Below are 26,903 nucleotides of genomic sequence, written 5' to 3'. Positions count from 1 at the left end.
ATAATTGGATTAAGTATAGGTTTATTCATCTGCCATTTATTCATAGCGAAAGAATGAATATGAATTTAAAACATGGTTAGTTTTAATTGTTTACAATGAGAAATCAAAATAACTAATGAAGAATATAGCAGTGATTAGAAGTTCTGAATTGAACAGACCATTATTAGTGTCAAGTGCAGATCTTTGGAAAAAGGGACATAGAAAAATAGTAAAAAGTAAAAGAAACCGGAGTGCAATTAGAATAACTGCAGGACAAGAACATCCTGCATGGAAAGCATTAGATATGGAGTGAAGAGAGTGTGGATATAAAGAAAGGGGATGTGGAAGTTGTTTAGAAGAGATTAAAAAGGACTATGTTACAGAGCAGGGATCTCCAAACCTTGGTAACTTTAAGGCTTGTGGACTTCAACTCCCAGAGTTCCTCAGCCAGCTTTGCTGGCTGAGGAACTCTGGGAGTTGAAGTCCACAAGTCTTAAAGTTGCCAAGGTTGGAAACCCTGTTACAGAGCACCACAGAATTGTGTTGATTTTCACAAAGGGAGATATGAAGAAGAATGATCTGCTGAATGATAAAAGAATAAAGGGGGTAATGGATGAAGGGGAAAATGCATAATCAACTTACAACAGTTCATCTAGTGACCGTTTGAAGTTAAAACATCGCTGAAAAAAGTGACTCATGACCCTTTTTTCACACTAATGACCATTGTAGCCTCCCCATGATCACATGATCAAAATTCAGATGCTTAGCAACTAATTCGTATTTATGACAGTTGCTGTATCCTGGGGTCATGTGATCACCTTTTGGGACCTTCTGACAAGGGAAGTCAATGGGGAAACCTGACTTACTAACAACCGTGTTACTAATTTAACAAGTGCAGTTATTCACTTAAGAAATGTGGCAAGATAAATTGTAAAATGGGGCAAAACTCACTTAACATTTCTCACTTAGCAACATAAATTTTGGCTTCAACTGTGCTTGTAAATCAAGGACTACATGTACTACAATTAATGTGGCAAAAATATTGAAGGATTTAGATCAACCACCCCCTGAGTACATTTCAAACAATTGAATATCCATGCCTATTGCTATAAAATCTGAGATTAAAGCCCACCCATCTGGAAGATACTTGAAGAAGGTAAGGCTGAACAAGGATTTCTAGGAGTCAACACAATTAAAAGTATGTTATGTAATAATGTGGAGTGAAAGAAAGTTGGAAACTGAAATGAAGAAATGCTGAATTTCTAAAGATTTCTGTGGGATTGATGATTGAAATGAATGTTGTAAACGCTCGTCCAAAGATAAAAAGACAGTCATAAATGTTCTGAGAATATTGAAAAACGTTAAAACTGTAGGAATAAATTGTGCAACTGGAGAAATGTTAAAATATTATTTGTTTATGGAATTTGTAATGTATTTAACATGTATGTGAACAATGTATCTGTGTGTGACAGAATGCTGTTAGTGTTTCCCTATACCAGGAGTTTGCAAACTTGGCTTAAAAGAGCCAAGTTTACAGACCCTTGCCCTATACAAAAAAAGGAAGACGTTGGACTTTTGGTAATGGGCAATATTTGGGAAATGCAGAATAGCTTTATGCTAGTCAGTGTTTTGCAGATTAGATATTATATTTGCTATTCAGTGTGTCTTTAGTAAACATATAAATATCAGAAAGAGTCTTATACATTTATTAATATAGAAAAAGTATATGATAAAGTGAATGTTTAAATTATGAAACACTTTGTTTAAATATGGAGTTAAACGTTTGTTGTTCAATGATATAAGAGTAGATATGATGTAAATCATTTGTGAGAATAAACATAAATGCTTAACAAATGGTCCAATACTGAGAAAATGGGCTTGCGAAATTTGGTTCTTGGTTAGATAAATGTTTAAGGAATGTTTGTGGTGACATTAGAAATGTTTTTTTTTTTGGGAGGATGTGAATGTAGATACATTTTGTATGCAGATGATGCTGTGCTATTGGTTAAGAAACTAAACAATATGCAAGAGAGTTTGTATCAGAGGTGGGTTTCAGCAGGTTCTGACAAGTTTTGGAGAATCGGTAGTGGAAATTTTGAGTAGTTCAGAGAACCGGTAGTAAAAATTCTGACCGGCCCTGCCCCCATCTGTTCTCTGCCCAGCTGATCAGGAGGAAATGAGGATTTTGCAGTAACCTTTCCCTGGATTGGGGAGGGAATGGAGATTTTACAGTATCCTTCCCCTGCCACGCCCAGCAAGTCATGCCATGCCATGCCCACCAAGCCATGCCACGCCCATCAAGCCACACCCACAGAACCGGTAGTAAAAAAATTTGAAACCCACCCTTGGTTTATATGATACTGATAATACAACTTAACCCAATAAACAATTAACTTAAACATTAAATAATTGCGTAGTCATGATCAGTTAGATAAATTGCAGGCAGGATAATAGCTACACATGCACAAGAGATCTATTATTTCAGAACACTGAATTCAAGTCTCCCAGTTTTAAATTCTGTTCTTAAAATTTCCTTTTCATTTTTTGAATCATCAGAAATTAGCTATGCCTAATCAATATTTATGTAAGAGTTACACTAAGATGGAGAAATGCTGGTTTACAAGTTTCCTTCCCCATGTTCTTCTGCTCATCCATCTCTGACTCTGGAGGTGCCGGGGTATTTCATGTCCTTCCTTCCAGTAGAAAGTAACTGAAGGATATTATACTTTTCCTTCCATTTCTGCTTCTTTGTTGGCTGGAGCTGATAAGTGGAAAAGAAAATTATAATTCAACACTGAAAGGATAAATCTGTGCATGAATTTCAACGATGAATTGCTGTTACTTTTCCTACATTTCGACTGTTTCTTTTTCAAAAGAGAATAAGAAAGTAGATTTTCAATTTGATAAAATGTCTTCTTAATTTTCAGAAATGATGTTATTATCTTGCAAATTGAACTGAATTTGAAAGCAGCATTAGAAATACCCTGACATTGATAACTACATAATCTTTTGCATTAGGCTACTGAATTTTTTTTTTTTTTGTTTACAAAAAAATTACAGACCAAAAATCATGATTTATTCATTAAGCTACAATTAGAATAAATCATCTATTAAATCATGGTTTACAAATTACAATGTGTAATTAACACTTAAGCTCAGATCAAATGCTTACATTATTATAGGTTAGTATATGAACCAGGCCAGTTTTTTTCGTGAGTCTGTGTCATATCCCACAATTTCTCTTTATTTGACAATAACTGTAAAATTAACAACAAAGAAAAGTAGAGAAGCACAAATTATCAGACTTCATTAATAAATTAAAGTTACATCTACTAAACCAATGAAAAGTAACAAACCAATCTCGCCATGCTGAGTTAAGTGATATATTAGTATTAGGTTGAAACAATTGGAAGAAATTCAATAAATATTCTTTAAAATGTTGCAGTGAGATTTATAACAGATCAATATTTATGCTGCCAGCATGCATAGGGTCAAACTGACAATGGATGCCTGATGAATAAAATCAGAAAATAATTTAAAACTTGCAGAAAAAAATGAAATTGTACACAACATTTATATAGTAAGATACAATAATTTTTAGAATTCCAAAAGATGTTGTCAATTAGTAATTCTATTCCATATGTACTCATAGGCATCCTAAATCAATTCTATAAATACATCATGTTTTACTGAAGAAATATAGTTAATCATGTACCAATTGTCTTGCAACAACAAATCATTACATTAAGCTCGATGTATTAAATCATAGATCATTTTTAAGGCACTGGACACTCTAAAACAGCAACAATAAAAGTGTGATCATTAATCAGTAAACATTCCCTAGCTCTTTATATCCTCTTTCCATAAAGTTGAACATTCTGCAGAGATGTGTACATTTATTTTAATGTTTATTGAAATAAACGGGAATATTTGCTTTGTTTGATACACTGCCAACACATGTTCACAAAACATACATTTTCACACAAGAAATATAACAAAGATGTAATGCTTGAAGTAAATGTTTCTAAACTCAGTTGGATTTACTTCAAAGTTTTCAGTTGTTAAATACAAGGCTTTTATAACATTTTTGGTCCATGAACTGACAGAAAATTCCCAGTAAAGAAATCATTTTTATTGGAAGGTCATCAAGAATTTTAATCAAGCAGTATGCTAAAGTTGAGAATAAGGGGAGGCTGAAGGGCCATCTTTATTTTCCAAATATGTAACTTGCAATAGAATGCAGAAGTTTTACAAGTAAATTTAAAACTTATACACTGATACAGTAATATGGCAATATAATTTGATTAATAAATAAAATTTGTTTTGCAAGGTATGTCTGGAGATATTGCCAATTACCTATCTCCATTTTAAGGAAATAAATATTTAGTAATTATTCAAATTCATTCCACATCCTGTACAATGTACAATGGATCCTTGTATATTATTAAAGGTACAGTAATGTCACATGGGAATTACACTGGGAGACAGGAGGAAGAGCTTCAATGAAGGAGAATATTTGTAGCTCAGGGATGAAATGAGGGGTCCTTGACTCTCTCTGAGCTTGATTGTTTTCTTGCAAACATTTCATTACCCTAACTATGTAACATCATCAGTGCAGGAAGAGTTTCAGCATAAACAGTGGTCTGATAAAATCTGAGTATGAAGGCATATGAGTATGAGTATGAAGGACCTTCCCTAGTTTTCAGGAGATTAAAAGTAAGGAAGTGGAGATGTACTTTCAGGCTTGCAAGATTCTGTTACAGCAGGGGTGTCAAACTCACGGCCAACGGGCTGGATGTATCACGCGCTGGCCACGCCGACCCCTGTTTTAGCGAAGAGGGCAAATGTCGCAATATGTCACATGACAACATGACAACGCAAGTTTGACACCCCTGTATTACAGTAACATTACAATAAAGCTAGTATTATTGAAGAATTATTAATATATAAGCTAGGAATTATTGAGTCTGTCAACTGCACCTCTATAACTATCTGGTTTGGTTCTGCAACCCAACAAGACAGACACAGAATTCAGAGGATAAGGGCCTCTGGTGGCTCAACAGACTAATGCAGTCTGTTATTAACACAGCTGCTTGCAATTACTGCAAGTTCAAGTCCCACCAGGCCCAAGGTTGACTCAGCCTTCCATCCTTTATAAGATAGGTAAAATGAGGACCTAGATTGTTGGGGGCAATAAAAGTTGACTTTGTATATAATATACAAATGGATGAGACTATTGCTTAACACAATGTAAACCGCCCTGAGTCTTCGGAGAAGGACGGGATATAAATTCAAATAAAAAAAATAAAAAAAAATAAAAAAAATAGAATTGCAGAAAAAACAATTGCTACCAACCTGCCTTCCATTGAGGACCTGTATACTGCACAAATCAAAAAGAGGGCTGTGAAAATATTTACAGATCCTTTGCATCCTGGACATAAACTGTTTCAACTCCTACCCTCAAAACGACGCCATAGAGCACTGCACATCAGAACAACTAGACACAAGAACAGTTTTTTCCCGAAGGCCATTACTTTGGTAAACAAATAATTCCCTCAACACTGTCAAACTATTTACTAAATCTGCACTACTATTAATCTTCTCATCATTCCCATCACCCATCTCCTTCCACTTATGATTGTATAACTGTAACTTTGTTGCTTGTATCCTTACGTTTTATACTGATATTGATTGTTTCCTGATTGCTTATTTGTAGCCTATAACATTAAGTGTTGTATCATTAAGTGTTAAATTTGTACCCTATGACTATCATTAAGTGTTGTAAGTGTTGTAACTTGATGAAGGTATCTTTTTTTTCATGTACACTAAGAGCACTGAGAGCACCAAGACAAATTCCTCGTGTGTCCAATCACACTTGGCCAATAAAAAAATTCTATTCTATTCTATTCTATTACTTAAGGGTTGGTGCTTCTTGTCTGGACTATCTGAAAGGGCTGACATCAGTTTTCCAAGTTTTGAATTTGATAGTTACTATATTCCTAGAGTTTCATTAGACCGCACTAAAACACAATATTTTATATCATTGTTACATTTAGTTTTTAGTTTTTTATGTATGGCAAGTCAGACTTGAGTTTAAATTGCACACCTCAGAAACATAATAGTGATGTATAAAAATAAGTCAGAAGATAGCTATATTCAGTATAATAGTGGGGAAAATGGCACAAAAATTCTTAGGCGTACAGTAAGTTCTATTTCAGCAATAGCAGAGCTTTCTTTTTAAAATATAACTAACCTGCAATCTGCAGTTCATTCTGTGGAAATGCAGTACTACCTCCATTTTCTCCCTAGGAGAAAGTGGGAAATTGACTTTCTAGATTATTTTAATATTTCCTGCAATCAAATTATATGGAGAAGAAATCTGTTGTATTTCAACCATAAACTTATTTCCAACAAAAAGTTGTCTACAGTACAAGAACAGTATAACACACAGCTGATCTGTATCTCTTCATTTTATGCTGCCCAGACTTTGACATATTTTTATGTAAACAAGATTCCCGTCTCCCTTAACAAAATTGTTACTTTGATGAATTTTGCTCCATGAAGAAAACCCAAAATCTGTCTTTAAAGATGACTAGATTAATGGATTATGAAATTGCCGTATGACAGGGATTCTCTTAAAATTCTGTTAAGAAATGAAGAATAACACTGTATCTACAGTAACAGGGCAACAACACATATTCACATTCCCCCACCCCAAATAATATGTGTTCTGCTGTAGCTCAACTAATTATGTGCCACAAAATTAAACCAGGAAAAAAATACTTTCAGTTCTGTGTATTTTTGGAATATTTGTATTTTTCCTGCTAACAACATGTTATGATACAAAATAAAACTTAAGGAGAAATCCTACACTCAATGCTTGGTTAGTAAGCAATTAATTCTGAGTTAACAGATCTTAAGCTCTTTGTTTTTTAGATGAAACATTTTGAATATATAGCCTCCCAAAGATGAGAGTTAAACTGAGTCAAAGGTGGCTTGTCATGCATTTGGCAAGGAAGGAAAAGAATGAAAACAGTGGCTGAAAAGCAAGTGAGACTTTTTTACATGTTTATCTTTGTGCTTCATTAATAGCATGATAGGGGAAAGCCTACATGAAAATTATTCTTCACTGATATATTATGCTTGAAATCTCCTTACTTCAATCTGGGTGAGAGTTTAAAACATCTGCTACATAAAAGCTAAATGCATAAATGGTCTATAACTCTAAGCTTTCTAAATAGATGAGCTTGCAGACATTTGAGAAGAAAGCAGTAATGAGAAAACTATCCAGATTGACAATTAAGGAAGGTTAAGGTTAAGCAAATTAACAGCTGCTCTATGCTATCTACATGCAAGTAAATTCAACCACCCTGAGGCATGCATATGGCTGGATATTCTCCTGTATGAAGCACTAATATGGCAGAGCAAGAATCTTGCCAACTTCTGCAGGTCTCCATGATGCACATATTGTATTATAATGTGCTGATTTCTACAATCAAGATATACCTGTTGACAAATGCTAACAAGCAGATGAAAGAGATTTTTCTCTTCTCTGCCACCAAATATTCTCCGAAGTACAACTCTGAATTAATACTGCCCTGAGGAGTTACTGTAAAGAGGGCCGGTAATTTAAGGTTCCAACAGAAGAGTAATTTAAGGCTCCCTCCCTCCCTCCCTCCCTCCTTCCCTTCCTTCCTTCCTTCCTTCCTTCCTTCCTTCCTTCCTTCCTTCCTTCCTTCCTTCCTTCCTTCCTTCTTTCCTTCCTTCCTTCCTTCCTCTCATGATGTTGTGGTATTTTTACCAGTTAATTTTTTAAAAAACTGACCAGCTATCCCTTCATACAAAATCATGTCTGAAATCATGACGGAGTAAGAGCCAATCTGAAGATTCATCTAACCAAGTTTCCTAATTCTGAGCACCTGCTGTTTAGTTGCATAACAAGAAGAGCATAGGAATTCTTTGCTGTAGTGTTCATGCCTCAGCAGAAGCTTCCCTTCTTAAGCTAGCCAAGGTAAAATAAAATAATGTACTTATCCAGCCCCTATAGACAGAATAGAGTGTATTTCTCAACCTGGCATTCTGCTAGGTTGAAAATAGTACAGAAAATGATACTGTTTGGTTCTGATAAAATCAGTCATCATAATTTATGCTGTAACAACTGTATGAAACCAGATTTTCCTATTCCAAGAAAACCCAATAGGAATGTTTTCATTTCAAGTTTATGAAAAAGTAAAAGTAATATGCTTTGAGTCGTACATACCGTATGCATGAAACGTGCCCTTCTTAGAGTTCCCTTTGAAGACAAAACTGTAAATAATACAAAATGTAGCTCCTCCCATATGGCAGATGAGACCGTTTCAGCCACATGTTATCTACATTCCAGACATTGCAATGGCCTATGTACAATTCAAAAAGAGTTTCTGATTTTTAAAACCCCACACAATTTGGCTCTTAAGTATTGTACCTTTCCACATAAAACTGTCCTATCCAGTTGGGAATGTTGACTGGAGCTTGGAGACAAAGTTTCTCCACAATGGCTCCTTCTGAGTGAATGAAGCTGGAGTTGCTGTTTGCAGTTGAGAAAAGCAGCTGCAGTCAGGCAGAAATGTTTTCCACCCCCACTTCCCAAAGGGAAATGTCCCATTTCCCAAAGGAATGTAAAAGTTTATAGTGCCAGAAATATAAGCAGGCATATTCATTCATTCATTTATTCATTCATATATTCATTCATCTTCCCTCCCCCCACCCCTACTCACAAGCACCCATGCTGGTGTTCAGGTGTCTGTCTAATGGAGCCACACCCTGGCAGTTTTCAGGAATGTGCCAAGATAAGCAGCTTCACAGCCTACAAATGTGTGGGTGTGCAGGAGAGAAAAAGAAGAAGACAATAAGCAGATGAGAAAGCGTAAAGTGATGTCTGCGATGTACAATTATTACAGACAAGCAAGAGCTATCAGTCAATTGCCAAGATCACATGCTACAGCAAGCAGCTTATTGTGCTGGGATTCTTGGCCTGGAGCTTGGTAGCAACCAGAAGAGGAACAACCACACTGAGGCAGCACCTAATCCCAACAATTGCAAGGAGGGAGGCAAAGGTTGTACTCCACTTTAAAACTTCAAGACTTTTACTTGTTATAAGGACTAACCATCTAAGACTTATATATATGGCTACATCAATTTGCCTGGGAAGTTGAAGTTAACCCAAGGCAAGAAGAGAAGTGTGTGCTACAATAAAATATTTTGTATAATTATCTTCATTGCCAATGATGGCAAACCTTTTGGGCTTGGTGCATCAACAATTCCTCAGCCTCAATGCCATCCCTGCCACTCAAATAGGACGCCTTTGCCATTCCCCAAAGTTCATGAGCCTTGGAGACTGGTGTAATTGTCCCATATGGCCTGTGCTCCCCAGGATTTGCTATGTGCTACTTATCTTCATGCAGTGTTCCTTTTCTGTTGATAGGCCCTTGTGGCCTACTCAAGGCTGATTTGGGTTGGGAGGACTTCATTCTTGAAGCAGATTCTGAGAATGTTCTCCTGCGACCTCTGCAGCCTCTGAAAGCCGTGCAAAAGCATAACCCTTTATTGCATGATTTTTGGAGGCTCTGGAAACTACAGAAGATAATGGCCTCCTTATGCGATTTCTGAAGGACCATGCAAGAGCACACCTCATTCTTCCGCGGTCTCCATTGTTGCCATTGTTGCCATATATCATATGGCATATGATATATGGCATATATCATATGTGCATATGGTGGTGCAGTGGTTAGAATGCAGCACTGCAGGCTAACTTTTCCCACAGCCAGAGTTTGATGCAAACCAGCTCAAGGTTGCCTCACCTTCCATCCTTTCGAGGTCAGTAAAATGAGACCCAGATTGTTGGGGGAATATGCTGACATTGTAATCCACTCAGAGAGTGTTGTAAAGCACTATGGGCTGGTATAGAAGTCTAAGTGCTATTGTTATACATTTGCCATCATTGTTCTACACTGTGGTGTGTCCAGTCCTTGGAAAACAAAGATCCTTTATATCCCTGGATGTTAGCCTGGTTCCAACCACCATATCTTTTGGCAAAGCAGTCAAAACTACTGGGTGTTCTTTGGGATTTTTTTTTAAAAAAAATTGAATTTATATCCCACCCTTCTCCGAAGACTCAGGGCAGCTTACATTGTGTTAAGCAATAGTCTTCATCCATTTGTATATTATATACAAAGTCAACTTATTGCCCCCAACAATCTGGGTCCTCATTTTACCTACCTTATAAAGGATGGAAGGCTGAGTCAACCTTGGGCCTGGTGGGACTTGAACTTGCAGTAATTGCAAGCAGCTGTGTTAATAACAGACTGCTTAGTCTGTTGAGCCACCAGAGGCCCATTAATTAATGCTACAAACCTTGTTGGACACCTGTGATTATGAAATGTAATATTGACATTATTTTTATTTTTATTATATATTCTGTTGTTTCTGATTTTGTTGCTTTATGATTTATATTCAACAGAATATAAATGGTATGACTGAATAAGAATTTCACATGGAAAAAAATTCAAATAAAAGATACCACATTAGATGCTTCTTATTAACATCTCTTTGAAGCATTCTCTCTCCTGCCAAAATAACTCTGCCTGTTTATACAAAATGTTGTCCACCACATCACCTCAATTCTTCCACTTTAAAATAATGCAGACAATAACAAATCTGAATTGAAAGTTTAACCAATTGAAAGTTTTTGTGTTTTGAATGCAGTTATAAGGGCTAAAGCATGACCGTGGACTTTTTAAAAAAATAAAAAACAGTATAAAAATATGCAGTCTATTTTATTTTAAAACAAAATAAAGCACAATATAAAAACCTGTCTCCTTTATTTTTATAAGACACTTCAAGCAGGCATATAATATGTTTCTAAAATTATAAGGGAGTCAGAAATATAAATAGAGGGGTGGAGATAACTTGCCAAGAACACTTTTAAAAAAAAAAAGATAATCTTTGTTTATCTTATATATTAAACTAATATCTAGTATATCCATGGTGTTGGAAAAAATGGAGCCTTTTAGAAGTGAATGGCTGAACACACCCATAGCAGAGGGTATAATTTTTAGTCATACTGAAGGCAAGAAAAAACAACTCAGTAGTTATTATGGCATATTATTTTCTCTGTAATCTCTCCAAGATTTCTAGTAAGATAATTTAATAGCTAAAACATACTTTGACTAGCAATTTTACATCATGAAAGACAATTATACTACTTTACTCATGTAAACTTTCATAATTCAAACATAAAAATAGTTTGATTCTGAACCAATTTAATGATAAAAGTTCAAGAAGAATTTTTGTGGCTGGAGAGGTGCGTAGGTGCACTGTAGAGCTGCATAAAACAGAACTGGAATTTACTGTTACCTATCCCTATATTAATATTATTATTAAATACGCAATAATCTGAAATCACAGCTGCCAGTTCTTAATATAGCTTATTTGTTTATTTCCTTGTTTGTTAGATTATATATCCAATCTTTCCCTTGGGAGTTCAGGATGGTATAGATATCACTCCTTCATCCAGTTTTAATCTGACAATCAAAAACTGGTGATATAGATTAGGCTGAGAGGTACAAGGAGGGTCAAAGTCTCCAGGGGTCTCCAATGCATAGATAGGACCATGGTCAGTGGCCCAGCTACTACAACCTAGTAATGGCAATGGTCCTTCTTTGGACTGAGAATGGAAAAGACAAACTGACTACATTCACATTATAATGACCCATAATTAGGTTGTACAGATGGGGCTTATTCAGAGTCATACAGCTCCTGGGAACACCCCCTCCCGCCAGATTCTACATAGCAAAAGCACAGGTTTTTGCAGTTTTCTTTGTTATGATTATAGGCTCCCATTTCTCTCATACCAGATATTATTGAAGTAAAGCCAAAACAAGTTAGCAAGCCAGCAGGAGAACAAATTGATTACATTGGCAGTGAAGGAAAATTTGAGTTCACTAAACTATAAATTTATTAACAGAAAATGAATCACAGTCAATCTATGCTTCATCTCAACCCTTTCCACCCTGTAGTTATTTTCTTGGCTCTTTCATGGGTTTTCCAGATGGTAGTTTCCTTCATCTTAAATTTCAGAATTTATTTAGCCAGAAAGATAATGCAGGAAGATAAACAAATACTTAAGACAGGGGTCATATTGCACTAAGTTTTTTGAACAGTGCCATTACTCAGATTATTCTTGCTATACCAGCAAAGATCAGCAGAAAGAACTGGCACAGTAGCATATCTTAGACTGGCCTATACCTTAGAGTACTTGATATTACATTGATCTTTATCAATGTTTCTCAACCTTGGCATCTTTAAGATTATGGACTTGAATTCCCAGAATTTGCCAGGCAGCATGCTGTGAAAGATATAATTACTATGGAATGGACCAGTTCACTATCTTCAGTGAGATTAGACCTATTTGAATCAGCCACTCTAGGCATCTTATGCTCCAAATGGTTTCCAAAGAACACTCGAAGTTTCCTAGTATTGTTGAAGGTAGCATTGACCTATCTTCAAAAAACAGATTAACCTCTGGAATATGGAGGCAATAAATGGCCATGACAAGATATTTCTTGAGTAGCCTTTCCTTGTGTTGTGACCTAGGATCTCCTTGATTTATTGAAAGAGATAAAAGTGCCAGAAAAGACATCTGGAACAACACTGACAAAAGATAAAGAATGAACCTTTTGCAGAAAGATAGAATGCTATTATTCTTTAAAAGGCCAGCTGAATGTCTGACAACCTTTTTTTCATCAACTATTTTATTTTTCTGGATTGTCAGTAAGGGTTGCCATTTGGGAGACACTGGTTTATGGTGGTATTTCTTCCTGAAATAGATAGTTCCAGTCACATCTGTAAAAGAGGAGAGATTTGGTCCTCAGGCACTTTAATATAGATAATATGGGTCTTGTTTTTCCCCCTCCTATTTAAATTAAAATTTACCTGAGAGCCATGGAGTTGGGTATGGATGATATCATTGATATACAAATAACATCAAACTGTATCCTTCTATATTGGTAGAAATCCTGATCCAATGTCTGACACCAGAATTTGTGCCAACTGCAATCTTTCCTAGAACAGGAAGCATTGGCAGTAGTCACTTAGGATCTTTTTGTTTCATGTCTGCCTGTCACTCTACATAGAGCTGCCCTTGAAGACTACCCTGGAAATTTCTACTGCCCTTGAAAACTACCCTGGAAAATTCTGCAGGTTTACAAGAATGATTGGATACATTAATATTTTGGGAGCTATATTTGTTGCCAATTGGTTTCCAAGTGCTGTTCAACATTTTGGTTCAACCTATACAACTGAGTATGGTTTGGGATTAGCAATCTGCAAAGCAATTGTTCCAAGAAGCATTTGCCTTCAGGTGAGTGGGCAGAGGATGTATACTGCAAGTCTACCCCCCACACCCAGGGGTGAAATGCTTCCAGTTCGGACCGGATCGTCTGATCCGGTAGCGATGGCAGCGGGTGGTTCGGAGAACCGGTAGCAAAAATCCCTGCCACCCCCCATGCTCAGCTGAGCCACGCCATCATCGGCTTTTAAAAGTTTTTTTAAAAAAGCTCTGATGATTGCGCAGCTCAGCTGGGATCATCAGAGGCTTTTAAAAGCATTTTTTACAACCTCTTTGGCTGAAGAGGTTGTAGAAAAAATGCTTTTAAAAGTAAAAAAAAAGTTGGCCATGCCCACCCAGTCACATTACCACCACCTCCACCAAGCCACGCCCACAGAACCGATAGTAACAAATTTTACATTTCACCCCTGCCCCCACCCCCACCCCTGCCATGAAGTATAGTGTAAGCATTGTCTGTTGGGGCTCCCATTCTGTGGAATAATGTACTTTTTGACATAAAAGTAATGTGGTTACAAAGCAAGTTAAGAGCTAACTCTTTCAAGGAGCATTGGAGAATAAGGAATTAAATAAATGATTGTATTGGGGTGTGCTGGTAATAGTAATCACTGGGTTATATTGTATGATGGTATTGAGTACATTTGCATTTTTTAACATGTATTTACATTAAATTATGTTTTGTAATCATGGTGATATGTTGCCATAATTCCAACTGGGAATCTGTGAGCATCCTAGACCAAGCTAAATCCAAAAGTCATTGGGAATTCCTGGAAGCCTGGCACTCAAACATATCATCCGTCAACAGTCACATAAAGTTAAGCCACATTTGCACTTCATTTAAAATAGACAATAAAAAAGCTACAAAGGAAACAAAAAGACCAGAAAGATATCCTCTCCAGCAGCCAACACTCAAATAAGCAGGGACTAACTCCAGACAAACAACGAGAAAGAAAACAACACCCTAATCAAGAAACTACCAAGGAGAAAACCACAACATCACCAACATTGGCAGGGTAAGCTACTGTGTATAAACAGAGAACAAACTTGCACTTGCACAAACCACACTTACTTGCACTGATGATGTTACTTAGTTGAGCAATAAAATATCTGCAAGCAAACAATCAAGCTCAGAGAGCACTAAGGAATCCGTAATTTTTTTTATTTTACATTTTACATTATGTTATTTAAATATCCAGGTTATAATAAAACAATAAAAAGAAAAACCACACACACACACACACAAATAATCAATGCAATATTGTTTCCATGGATTCCAATGTAATGACCACAAAATTTCTTTGCCCAATGGCTTTTAAAATGCTTTTAAAGGACTATTTAAATGAAAACAAAATAAATGAGAAGCTGGCATGGGGCAAACCACTCTTTTGAGCTTTCAATATCATATTTGTTTCCAAGATAGCTCCACATCTTACAGGCATTCCTTGAAAACAAAAATAAGGATCTGGAGAGAAAGTATGCCTATGTAATCATAAAAAGGAGATAGTTAGAATAATACAATCATTACTGGAAGGAAATAAGAGATCAGTTAATCCAGCCTCTACTTGAGCATCTCCAATAGATGACCATCTAGCCTATTTTAAGAGTTCTAACAAAGAACAACTTAATATTTCATGGGGCAGCTGTTTGGTGGTCTGACAGCTCATATGAAGTTCCTCTTGCTGTTTGCCCTATATCTCAGGGGTGTCAAACTCAATTTCATTGAGGACTATATCAGGGTTGTGTTTGACCTCAGGGGGACGGGACAGACAAGGCCAGGGTGGGTACAGTCAGCTCATCATCACTCGTATCGGGGTGCCTATGGTGGCCCAAGTGCTCTTCCTGCAAAAACGGGCTCCTGAGCTCCATTTTCGCTGGCAGAGGCACCATGGGCTGGTTCTTTGCTTTTTCCAGGACAACCCCGTGGGCCATATCTAATTCCCCGCAGGCCGGATCCCGACCCTGGGCCTTGAGTTTGACACCCCTTCTGTATCTGATTCTTTGTAGTTTTCACCAGATGTTAAACCAGGATAGGGAAAAGCATCTTGGAATGGGGGGACTTAGAGGAGCAGAGGGAACTTAGCAAGTTTTCCTTCTGCAAAAATGTGTTGTCACTGGCAACACAATACTTTACAGTCATTTAGTAAAAAAGCAAACAGGCCCTGAGCAACCATTGTCTGAAGATGCTTACAAAGTAATTTGTGTGCAAAAGTTAGGGAGTTCTGATTCAGTGGCAATAATAAATAAATAAAGTGAGAAGAGCAAAAAGGCTAGCTGGTGCAATTCAAAACTCTGGTAGGCATTTCATTGAAGCAGCTTTTTGATGACAAGTTATCTCATATCTACGTAATGTTTAACTTGTAATAATTGCCCTTAACAGTCTCATAATGAATCATCATTACCAAGTTATCATAATAACTTGGTGACAACAGGTAAATTTAAAAATTATGCCTTTTTTTCCCATTTAAAATGCTTACAAAAAGGACAACAGTTTTTTTTCTAAACCATCTTACTAGTCAAGGTTAAACGCCACTGATTCATCAAATACATTAAGCATAATAACCATGCTGCCTAATATCACACTATCTGACGTGTGGTGCCAGTAAGTTTAGTTAGCATGGCACAGATCTATTTGATAATGTATCTATTTGTCAGCAGAACCCAGTTTCTGTTTCAAGGCAGAATATTCAAAACAAGATTAGCTGGAAATCCATCTCTTATTTTTGTACATCTCAATGAACAGTACAGCCTTTACACAGTCCGTGGGTATCTGTTCTTATGCTTGTCAGGTGCTATTCACCTTGATCCTCTTATAACCAGAGTCATGGTAGCCTGGTTGCAGTAGCCCACTCTACTATATGGTACATCTTTGCTTCTAAGGTTGGGCTAAGTGTATATGCCATATGTGTCAGAGCCATCCTTCCTCTAGATCAGGGATGTTAAATGCACGGCCTATGGACCGGATGCATCACGTGCTGGCCACACCCACATCCAGTTTAGCGAAGGGGGGGAACTCCCAATATGTCACATGACAATGCTGTGATGACGCGAGTTTGACACCACTGCTTTACATCCAAGCGGAGAAGTTTGATTCTTACCAGGTGTTTGGACTTCAATTGCCATCAGCCCCAACCAGTAAGAGACCGTGAGAATTGTATCTGATCCTTTACTGGCTTCCTTCAGAATAAGTTGATATGTAAAGTACATGGCCTCTAATGGAATTTAAACCAGATTGCCAGAGTCAGTTGCATCTGTTCATTTAGGCACAAAAGCTGGCAGAGTGACTTTTGACAAGACTGAATATACTGCTTTCTGCATTCCTGTAAAGGTATTTTAGAACTATTCCTCTACATCACTTTATATGCCCATACAGGGAGAAGCCTATGGGGTTCTTGCACCATACACTCTACTGTTTTCAAATGACATACTGAAAAAAATACACTGGCAGAGAGTTCAAAGCTTTTTTATTGCTTTTTCTGAAAATTATCAAAAGATTCTAATATTCTCAAAGGTTAATAGATTTTGTGCTTTTATTTATTTGTTCTGTTTGTCTTTTTACATGGTGATGATGATGATGATGATGGTGATGCTGTCTATTCAATCCTATTAGACTCTCAGCAATTCTATGGATCATCTCTCCACGTTTTCTGATCTTCTTTGGCTTCCTTCAGTTGCTTCATGTTCTGACCGGTGTCAGCTTTGATGGTGTCTAGCCACCAGGTTTTTAAGCAGCACCAATTTCTTTTACCACTGATTATTCTGAACGTGACTACAAACATCAAACAGTGAACCTGAGCACATGACATGGCTGAAGTAAGTAAGGCAGAATTTTGTGATTTTGCCCTCCAGTGATATGTCATTCCAGTGCTTGCTTGTTTGCCACCCTTGCAGTCCAAGGAATGTACAGGACCCTTCTCCAACACCACCACTCAAGCGATGCATGCCAGTTCCAAGCCTGGATGAATGAGAAGGGTTGAGGTATGATCTAGCAACCCACTTTGTAAAAATCTTGTCAAGAAAATTTTATTAAAACTGAATTATATTTATCTTAATTATCACCACTTGCTTTTATGTTTATTTTATTTTATTTATTTGTCAATCATATATAAGATAACAGGTAAAAGTATAAACATAATTTGGATACATGAAAAGAGTAAGTAAAAAGGAATATTAGGACAGGGACGGTAGGCACGCAGGTGCACTTATGCATGCCCCTTACGTTTAATTATTTAATTGTATTTTATACTTACTTTTATCTTTTCATTATGTCTATAGATTTTAGGTGCACGTGGTTCTATATATATCTCTGATACACATATTTGATGTATATAGTATTATGTTTTCTGGCAAGTAGTCAGGATAGATAGAAAGAAAGAGAAAGAAGAGATCAATTAATTTACTTCCATGAAAAGGAAAATACTTTCTTTACATCATCGGCATTCTTTGCTGTTATGCCAGACATTTTTTAGTTCTCTTGGGGCTATTGAATTACCCAGTCTGAGTTTTGCCATCAGATCAAACCTGTCAAAACCTCAATACCTTTAGATGGTAGTAATGAGTTAAGAGGGTTTATTGTCTCTTTGCTGGCACCTAGCAATTGTCTGGATTTCACAGTATAGGTCAGGTAGTTTTAGTTTGTTTTTATTTCTATTAATGCTGCCATTTAACCTGCTCTGCCAGTAGGATAAAAATATAATAAAGGTGAATTAAACAGGTCATTCTGCATTAATGTAGCTCAAGTTGCAAAAAGTGTCATCTTTTATTCTGGGGCAAAATGACCCAGATAATCTTATCAATGGAAAGCCTGCTCATCCCTCATGTTAGTAACATATTAGTGTATTGGCTAAATTTAAATCATGGTAGTAACATTGCATAATAAGGTTAACATGATAGCTATGACAAGCTGAAAAGTTTAAGTACATGTTGTCTTTAAGCAGTACTTTTGTTCACTCTGATGGGTGCTGAAATGAATATCATCAGTGTCAGTCTAGGACCGTGATGGCGAACGCGAATGTTGCCCTAGTTTAGCTCCGGTGCACATGCACATACTGGGCAGCTGATTTTCGAGCCTTCTAGGCCCACCGGAAGTCTGGAAGTCTGTTTCTGGCCTCTGGAGTGCCTCTGGATGTGTGGGGAAGGCTGTTTTTGCCCTCCCCAGGCTCCCCCCGGGGAGGGCCTGGGGAGGGTGAAAAATGGGCCTAGCGGACCCATTGTGCCATCACATGCCAAAAATGGGAGTGCGGGGGGGTTCACGCACGCAGCGCTGGGGGGACGGAGCACATTAAATTATGGGTGTGGGCACGCATGGGCACAATCCCCCCCCCATGCTTCCCCCGCTTTTGGCATGCAACAGCAAAAAGGTTAGCCATCACTGGTCTAGGAGCTCAAGATATGCTGAGGTGCAGAACTGGTCTTTTAAAGAAGCCCTAAGGTTGGCTGCAATCATGGTGCCATGCAAGTTCTGGCTGCTTGTTGTCTGAGACACCGGGAATTGTCTGAGCAAAGACAACTGGGTTGGTGTGCATGGCTGAACAATGAGGAAGAGCTCTGGATGTAAAGCCAATTGAGTTTCCTAGAAGGAATACAGGAAATTCTACAAAAACAGGTATTCGTGCAGGTGAAACAATGTGAGTTCACACCCTGTGGTTAATAGTGCTGGAAGCACTTCCAGAAAGGGCAGCTCTGTTCACCTCTGCTTGTTTTCTTGCTTTTTAAAACTTTCAATTATATGTTGCTTTGTGATCAGTGATTCTGTCTACTGCTTTCCTTTCATATCATTCAAGTCAGTAGTGGGTTTCAATTTTGTTCGCCACCAGTTTGCTCGTGGGTGTTGCTGTGCATGCACAGAGACGTCTGGGTGGGTGGGTGGAGCCTCCTATTGCTGCTACCAGTTTGCCCGATCCAAGTGCATCTCATGGAGGCCGTACGGGTCTGGATGGGGAGGAACAGACTCAGACTCAATCCCACCAAGACCGAGTGGCTGTGGATGCCGGCGGCCCGGTACAGTCAGCTAATTCCATCACTGACCATTGGGGCGAACTATTGGCCCAAACTATTGGCCCCTACGGAAAGGGCTCGTAATCTGGGCGTCCTCCTGGATGCACGGCTGTCTTTAGAAGATCATATGATAGCCGTCACCAGGGGAGCCTTTCATCAGGTTCGCCTGATACGCCAGTTACGCCCCTTTCTGGATCGGGCTTCCTTATGCACGGTCGCTCATGCCCTTGTTACATCCCGCCTGGACTACTGTAATGCTCTCTACATGGGGCTCCCCTTGAAGTGTGCCCGGAGACTCCAACTGGTCCAGAATGCGGCTGCGCGGGTGATAGAGGGAGCACCTTTTGGCTCCCATGTAACACCCCTCCTGCGTAATCTGCACTGGCTCCCAGTGGTCTTCTGGGTTCACTTTAAGATACTTGTCATCACCTTTAAAACGCTCCATGGCCTAGGGCCGGGATATTTACGGGACCGCCTACTGCCACCATTAGCCTCTCACCGACCAGTGCGCTCTCACAGAGAGGGCCTCCTCCGGATACCGTCAGCTAAACAATGTCGGCTGGCGGCCTCTAGGGGGGGGGCCTTCTCTGTGGGGGCCCCTACCCTCTGGAACGAGCTCCCTCTGGGGCTTCGTCAACTCCCCGATCTCAAGTCCTTCCGCCGCGAGCTGAAGACGCTGCTGTTTCGAAGAGCAGGACTAGCCTGAATGTAGTTTTAAATTGGGATTTTTAAAAAAGGGTTTAAATGAGGTTTTAAATTTGTATTTAAAAGTTAGAGCATCAATTGAATTTAACTATCTATTCTTTAGCTGTTTTTTATCTATTATATGTTTTCTGTTGTTTTTTGTCTGTGAACCGCCCTGAGTCCTTCGGGAGATGGGCGGTATACAAATATAATAAATAATAATAATAATAATGTTATTTGGGAGCCATCCTTTAGCTCACTGGTTTTGGTGGGCAATTATTTAAAGTCTGAGGTAGACAACTGAAAAACTGGCTTAGGGCTGTGTTATGGTTTGTTCAACTAACCATAGTTAAAATAATCAAGAGCTTAGTGAGATTTACAAAACAAGCCAATATATAATTTGGAATTATATAAATACATTTATTAAATACAAATGATGGATTATTTTAGGCAGCACACTGTTTTAATTTAGCAGTCAACAGGAACAGAAAGAGACCAGAATACTTAGCTGGACATAATAAAACCAAACTTGGTTAGGGATGGCCCAAAATAAGGGAATAGTATGAATGGCCATGCTAACTCAGAATGATTCACCTGCTACAATTAAAACCATTTCCTGTGTGTACCCAAAGACATAAATGTCATGTCACAAATAGTCATCTAAATCATTAGCAATTTGTGAACAAGCGCTCAGAAGGACTTAACTAGCCAGATGTTATGCTGTCATACATCCATAAAAATAATTAGCTGAGGAAAATAGTATTTAAAAAAACACATTGTACACCCATAAACATACTTGTTTTTATACTGCTGCTTTATTCACTGAACACTAAACTCTGTTATAAGCTGGGGTACTTATCCTAAGACCTACAGGTGGTTTTACCCTTAATAGTATCAACTTTACTAACTTTAACCTGGTCACAGTGAGGTTACTTGGTGTCTGGCTCAGAAGTTGTTACACCAACTCGAGCAGTCTTCTCTCATGATATTAGATGATGATTCATTGCACAGTCAGCCAGATGCTGGGCCTGGATTTAGCATTTTTGTGCACCTATTAATCCACAGGTTGGTAAGGATAGTAACTGTTGTGTAAGCAATATCTTCAAGCAGGCATGTCAGTCTTCTTCAAAGAGACAAACTTCTTCCCTTTTTCATCAAAAGGATGGCAGATATAAAGCTAGAAGGGAATAGTTTTGAATTACAGATAAAAAAGATTCACATCTGAAAGCAAAAGTACTTGTTGGAATTATTGTGCTATAACCTATTCCTGTGTGTGTGTGTGTGTGTGTGTGTGTGTGTGTGTGTGTGTGTAACAAATATTGTTCTTTTGTAAGGAATGGAATGACATCTATTTTTCCAGACTGTGTCAACTATAGTTTTCAGGAATAGAATATAGGAATAGAATTTCTCATGGATAATGGGTGGAAGTGTATGTATTGCATTGTATTTAATATGTGTGCACTAGCAGTGAGCCAGGAAAGGACCTAGAGAAAGCAGGCAAACATTTTCTGAACACTTTCCAAGTAAATATGGAGGGATTTCAGATCAGGACTATCACAAATTGAGTCCAGTGCGAAGCTTAAAAGGAATCAAGCACTGGTGGGATTCAAATTTTTTTTACTACTGGTTCTGTGGACATGGCTTGATGGGTGTGGCATGGCTTGATGGGTATGGCTTGGTGGGTGTGGCAGGGGAAGGATACTATAAAATCTCCATTCCCACCCCACTCCTGGGGTAGGTTACTGCAAAATCTCCATTTCCTCCCAATCAGCTGGGACTTGGGAGGCAGAGAATAGATGGGGGCAGGGCCAGTCAGAGGTGGTATTTACTGGTTCTCTGAACTACTCAGAATTCCTGCTACCGGTTCTCCAGAACTGGCCAGAACCTGCTGAGTACCACCTCTGGAATGAAGGCATTTAAATTCACTTTATATTTTTCCTGAAAAAGCTTGGGCGTCATACCAAGCTTCTAATAGAAACTCTGTCTGCTTTTTGGTTTTTCGAAAAACAAGTTTCAGAAACTTCAGATAATAAGCTATGCAACTTGCTCTCTGGCATTGTTCTGAGTTTAGGCGCTGTTGTCCTTTGGTACTAGTGGTGGGTTTCAATTTTTTTTACTACCGGTTCTGTGGGTGTGGCTTGGTGGGCGTGGCATGGCTTGGTGGGCGTGATTTGGTGGGCATGGCAGGAGAAAGATACTGTAAAATCTCCATTCCCTCCCCAATCCAGGGGAAGGTTATTGCAAAATCTCCATTTCCTCCCAATCAGCTGGGACTTGGGAGGCAGAGAATAGATGGGGGTGGGGCCAGTCAGAATTTTTACTACCGGTTCTCCAGAATTGGTCAGAACCTGCTGAAATCCAACTCAGTTTGGAACTACAATATCATCTGCTTCTGTTCCTCCTTGCTCAAAGCAGCTCAGGCTGTGCAGCTGTAACCAATACAATATTGTACAATCACTGTAAATCTCTGGTATTGCCTCTGGTATTGTTTCTTGCCTGAAACTTCCTATGGTTTGGAAAATTGTGGAATCTGGAATAATAGGTAATAAGCTGTAAATAGAACTTGCAGGAAAACCAAACCTAGCATTTTTGGAAAAAGGGGATTCCTGTTTGCCTATGCATTGAAAAAGAAAACCCATTTTCTGTAAGGTAAAGGTCAGGGGTGGTATTCACTTACCTTCACTACTGGTTAGCAAATGTGAGTGTGCTCACGTGCGCACTAGCTTTGCTTGCATATGCCACTTTTGTGCATGCGCAAGGCCTTCCTCACATGCACAGAGCATCAAAAACTGGACGTGATGATGTCTGGGCAGGTGGGCGGAGCCTCCTGCATCCACCGCTAACAATTCGCCCGAACCGGATAGAACTGGCTGAATACCACCACTGGTAAAGGTAAAGGTTCCTGAGATCCGGATGGGCTTGAGACTTTGCTCTTCCCCCAAGCACTAAGTCAATCTGAGCCAACTACAGCTGAATATATTAATTATTTTTAGTTCAACATGCTTTACTTTTTATTTATTATTGCTTGTTTTCTATTTTTTGTTAACCACCCTGAGTTAACCACAGACAATTTCCATTGGTGGGAAGTCTAGCCTATCCAATTTCTGCCTTTGGGCTTTATCTAATAATCATTTGTGGAACATTAGTCTTACAAAGACATTATTATTTCATAGCTTTTTATAATACCCAAAGACATAATATCTTGGTAACTTTGTAGCCCCAACACCTCCATTGCTATGGTATTTCTTCAGGTTTTTAAAATATCTGCTAACAGAAGTCATGTGAAATAAAAATATGAAGAGGGAGCATTCACTACATATACTGTTTTTCAACCTCTGACTGGTGAGTTGAAAGGAGCAATGATAGTTCATGGATCCTTAAATCTATGAGGTTGACAGCAATGAAAACTATGAATCAGCTTCAAAATGCTTTCACATAATTGAAGAGTGGAAATGATACTGGCGTCAAAGTGCCCATTGGTTATATTATATTGCTAGCTACAGTCTATGGAATGTAGGCAGTGCCCAGCTGAGGAAAATCTGAAGACTTATGATCAGCCAAAAAAAATATATATGTAAAATTGCAAAAGTGAAAAAAATATAATTTAATATATGGTCCTTAAAACCCCAAATTTATTGAGATAGTCTACTTTGTACAAGTAGGATACTTCACAGAATGTTACCAGTTAAATTACCTTATGAAAAAACCCATTTTTATAACAATTGTTTTGCAATTTTGCTTCTGAGAAGAGCAAAAAACAAACAAACAAACCAAAAAAACAAAAAACAATCATGGCAGAGAAATATGGGAATGTTCTTTAAAAATGTATATTCCTTGAGTTACAGAATGATTTAAGCAGCAAAGATGTTGGTAGTTGTGATTAAGTACAGTACATGCAGGAATGAAGAAGAAAAGAAAAGAAAAGAAGCTATATTAGATTGCAAGATGTCAAACAAATTTTATTTTGTTTAAATCCTCAAGAATAAGGATTTCCTGTCATGTGATTGTGAATATTTTTTTGCTTTTGCCGAGACTCCCTCTTTTACCCCACCTCCAGTGTGGGTGTTGGCAGCAACTCTGACTGACTGCTTTGCTGAAGGCTGCGGTAAAGCAGGGGAAAATTTTATAGAACACATTTTCCTCACAATTCAAGGACAAGAGAAAGCACAGATGTGTGGGGGAAGAGCTCTGTGTTAATGAAGGACTTCTGCATCCAAATAAATAGCATTCAAAACCACTATGAAGAAACCCTAGTTAAATAGAATGAAATGCAAAGGAAGCTGAGTATTTGATCCAGTACAGCTTTAAGTTCTTGTTTTAGAAAGAATTGACTGATAGAGATAATCCTAAACTACAATATAATTTATTTTTGTATTACTGTGTTGCACAAACCTGGCCAATATGATTTATAACAATTGTTTTGTAACTTATCAGATGCATGAACAGGGTATAATAACAGGGTTTATTTAAACTATGGTTAGCAAATGATCTTAACATGATCTGTGAACCTGATCACAATGTGCAGCCCACAAATTATCTCACATTTTCCTTGACATGGTTGGATGTGTCATAATGAAAAGAGGAAATGTACTGTTCATTGAGTTGGTGGTACCAATAAAAAAAAAAGTTGCCTTGAATGGAGCTTCGCATCTGCTGACTTACATATCCATGTTTAGTAGTTTTTCTGGATATGATAAAAATTGTTTGTTTGCTTTCATGGTCTTTCTCAGGATAGGAAGAATATCACATTTTTGGTACTGGAGAAAACTGCTGAGAATACCATGAATAGCCAAGAAAACATCCAAAAGGATCATTAAGCAAACCAACCCAGATTTGCCACTTGAGGCACAAATGATCAGGCTCAAATTATCCTATTTATGTGATTATCATTATGTGAAGATTCAACACTCTGGAGAATTCTAATGCTGGGAAAGGTAGAAAACTTACGGTGTTGATGAGTGCGTTGTTGAAAGATAAATTATGCACAGACTGTCATAGAATATATCTATTGGTTGTTAAGAGTCAACAATGACTTGATGGCACATCAAGATTATCATGCTAATCAGCCCAGATTGGCTAGGTCTACAACCTTAAACACTCAAAGAACCATTTGGACCCATTTCCCACAGAAAAGAAAATACTGGGAGCCACAAAACCTGGATTGGCATGGCCAACTCAACATCATTTCCACCTAGTCACATGACACCACCCCCAGCCATGCCTACCCAGGTTTTGGCTCCCATGTTTTCTGTAGGAAATGGGTTTCTCCCTCCCTCCCTCTCTCATTTCTGTTTTTCTCTCTTTTTCCTCTTCCCCCTTCCTTCCTTCCTTCCTTTCTTCCTTCCTTCCTTTTTCTTTCTTTCTTTCTTTCTTTCTTTCTTTCTTTCTTTCTTTCTTTTTGTCCACTTCTCTCTCTCATTTGTTTCCCTCTCTTGTCCATCTCCCTCATTCTCTCCCTCCAGCTCTCTCTCATTTCTGTCTCTCATTTGTTTCTCTCTTTTTCCTCTCTCATTCTCTCCCTCCATCGTTTTCTCATTTCTCTCTCTCTCTTTCTTTCTCTTTCTCTACTTTTCTCTCTCTCATTTCTCCTTTCTCTCCCCCATCTCATTTCTCTTTCTTCTTTTGCTGCCTAGGGGATGCTTTTCAGTCAATGCCATTTGGCACTGCTCAGCTGGAGGAGTAAAGGTCAGGGAAGCAGGAAAAGGCAGCTGGTCACACGCCCACCACAGGGACCAGGCTCAGAGAAAGCCAGAGCACCCTCGCCAAAGATGCCAATTCTGCATGCCTTTGTTGTGCTTTGGCTAAGGCGGGCCTCTCGCCTACCCTCCCAGCCCCATATCAGCCTGCCAGGGGGACGCATGAGGAGAAGGAGGAGGAGGAGGCTTGTCTTCAGGGAAGCCACCACCGCCGTGGCTCATGCTCGTTCCTCAGCTGCGGGCTTGTCCCCCTTTCTGTTGTACCCTTCTCCTGGATCCCATTCCCACCCTGCCAGCCCTCATGTTTGCAAGGTTGGCATCGGCCAGGCCTGGTTGGGCCAGTGTCTTGGGGCAGAGAGCAGGTTGCGCGAGCAGGTCGGCAGATTGCGCGAGCAGGTCGGCAGGGAGTCACAGGAGAGGGGTCAAAGAGCCACATACAGCTTTAGGGCCGCAGTTGCCAATACCAGGCTAGGCCTTGGGAATCCTTGACAAATTCTCCAGCTTGCCTTGTATCTGATACATTTTCTATCTATGGATGACAAATTCCTTCCTCTACATGGTCATTATAGGTATAAGTGTTCTCCCCTCTGGGCTATGTGTCCAGGAAATAGGTTTCCTGTTCTTACATGTGTGATGCAGTTTTAAAAGACCTGTTGCATTTTGAGGGACCATTACAATTATATCCACCATCATGTGGTGGATATAATTCAGACAGTTTAAAGAGTAACAGTCAGAGACCAGAATAGAAAACATCCTGATCTGCAGGACATTGTAGTAGATCTGTGCTTTAAGCAGATATTTTCAGAGGGCAAATGTGCTTCAATTACCAAGTTCAAAACCTGAACTAAGTTACCAGTAAATGGGAAGCAGTGAGATTATTATGGAAAGTAATTGTTTCTCTTTACATTTATATTTAGGCTTTTAATCTTGGCTTTGTTGCTTCATTATCAATAGCCTATGGTTTGAACTGGGTCCTCTCTGTTTTGATTAGAAACTGTTTCCATTTGATTCAATGGAAGAATAAAACATATTACATTGCAAAATTATATTAAGCAGTTTGCAACCTGTGAGCTTTACAAGGTTGCTCAGATCAGGAAACTGACTTCTCAAGAAGACTAGAACTAAGTTTTATTGCACTAGGCCAGGAATCTCAAACTCACGTTGTC

At 38.6% G+C, this 26,903-nt stretch overlaps 1 long non-coding RNA gene across 1 annotated transcript; it reads right to left on the bottom strand.

Moving 5' to 3' along the window:
* Positions 1–477: 477 nt before the first annotated feature.
* Positions 478–8,513, bottom strand: LOC131195122 (uncharacterized). The gene is made up of 4 exons (XR_009154370.1): positions 8,240–8,513; positions 6,233–6,284; positions 3,152–3,236; positions 478–2,740 (listed from the first exon to the last, which is right to left on the bottom strand). It is a non-coding gene; the product is annotated as an uncharacterized LOC131195122 (long non-coding RNA).
* Between the last annotated feature and the right edge of the window lie 18,390 nt (positions 8,514–26,903).

The sequence above is a fragment of the Ahaetulla prasina genome, chromosome 3 (assembly GCF_028640845.1).
Source record: "Ahaetulla prasina isolate Xishuangbanna chromosome 3, ASM2864084v1, whole genome shotgun sequence".
Lineage (NCBI taxonomy): Eukaryota > Metazoa > Chordata > Lepidosauria > Squamata > Colubridae > Ahaetulla > Ahaetulla prasina.
Note: the sequence above shows the minus strand (reverse complement) of the source record. Positions and strands in the feature narration are given on the sequence as shown.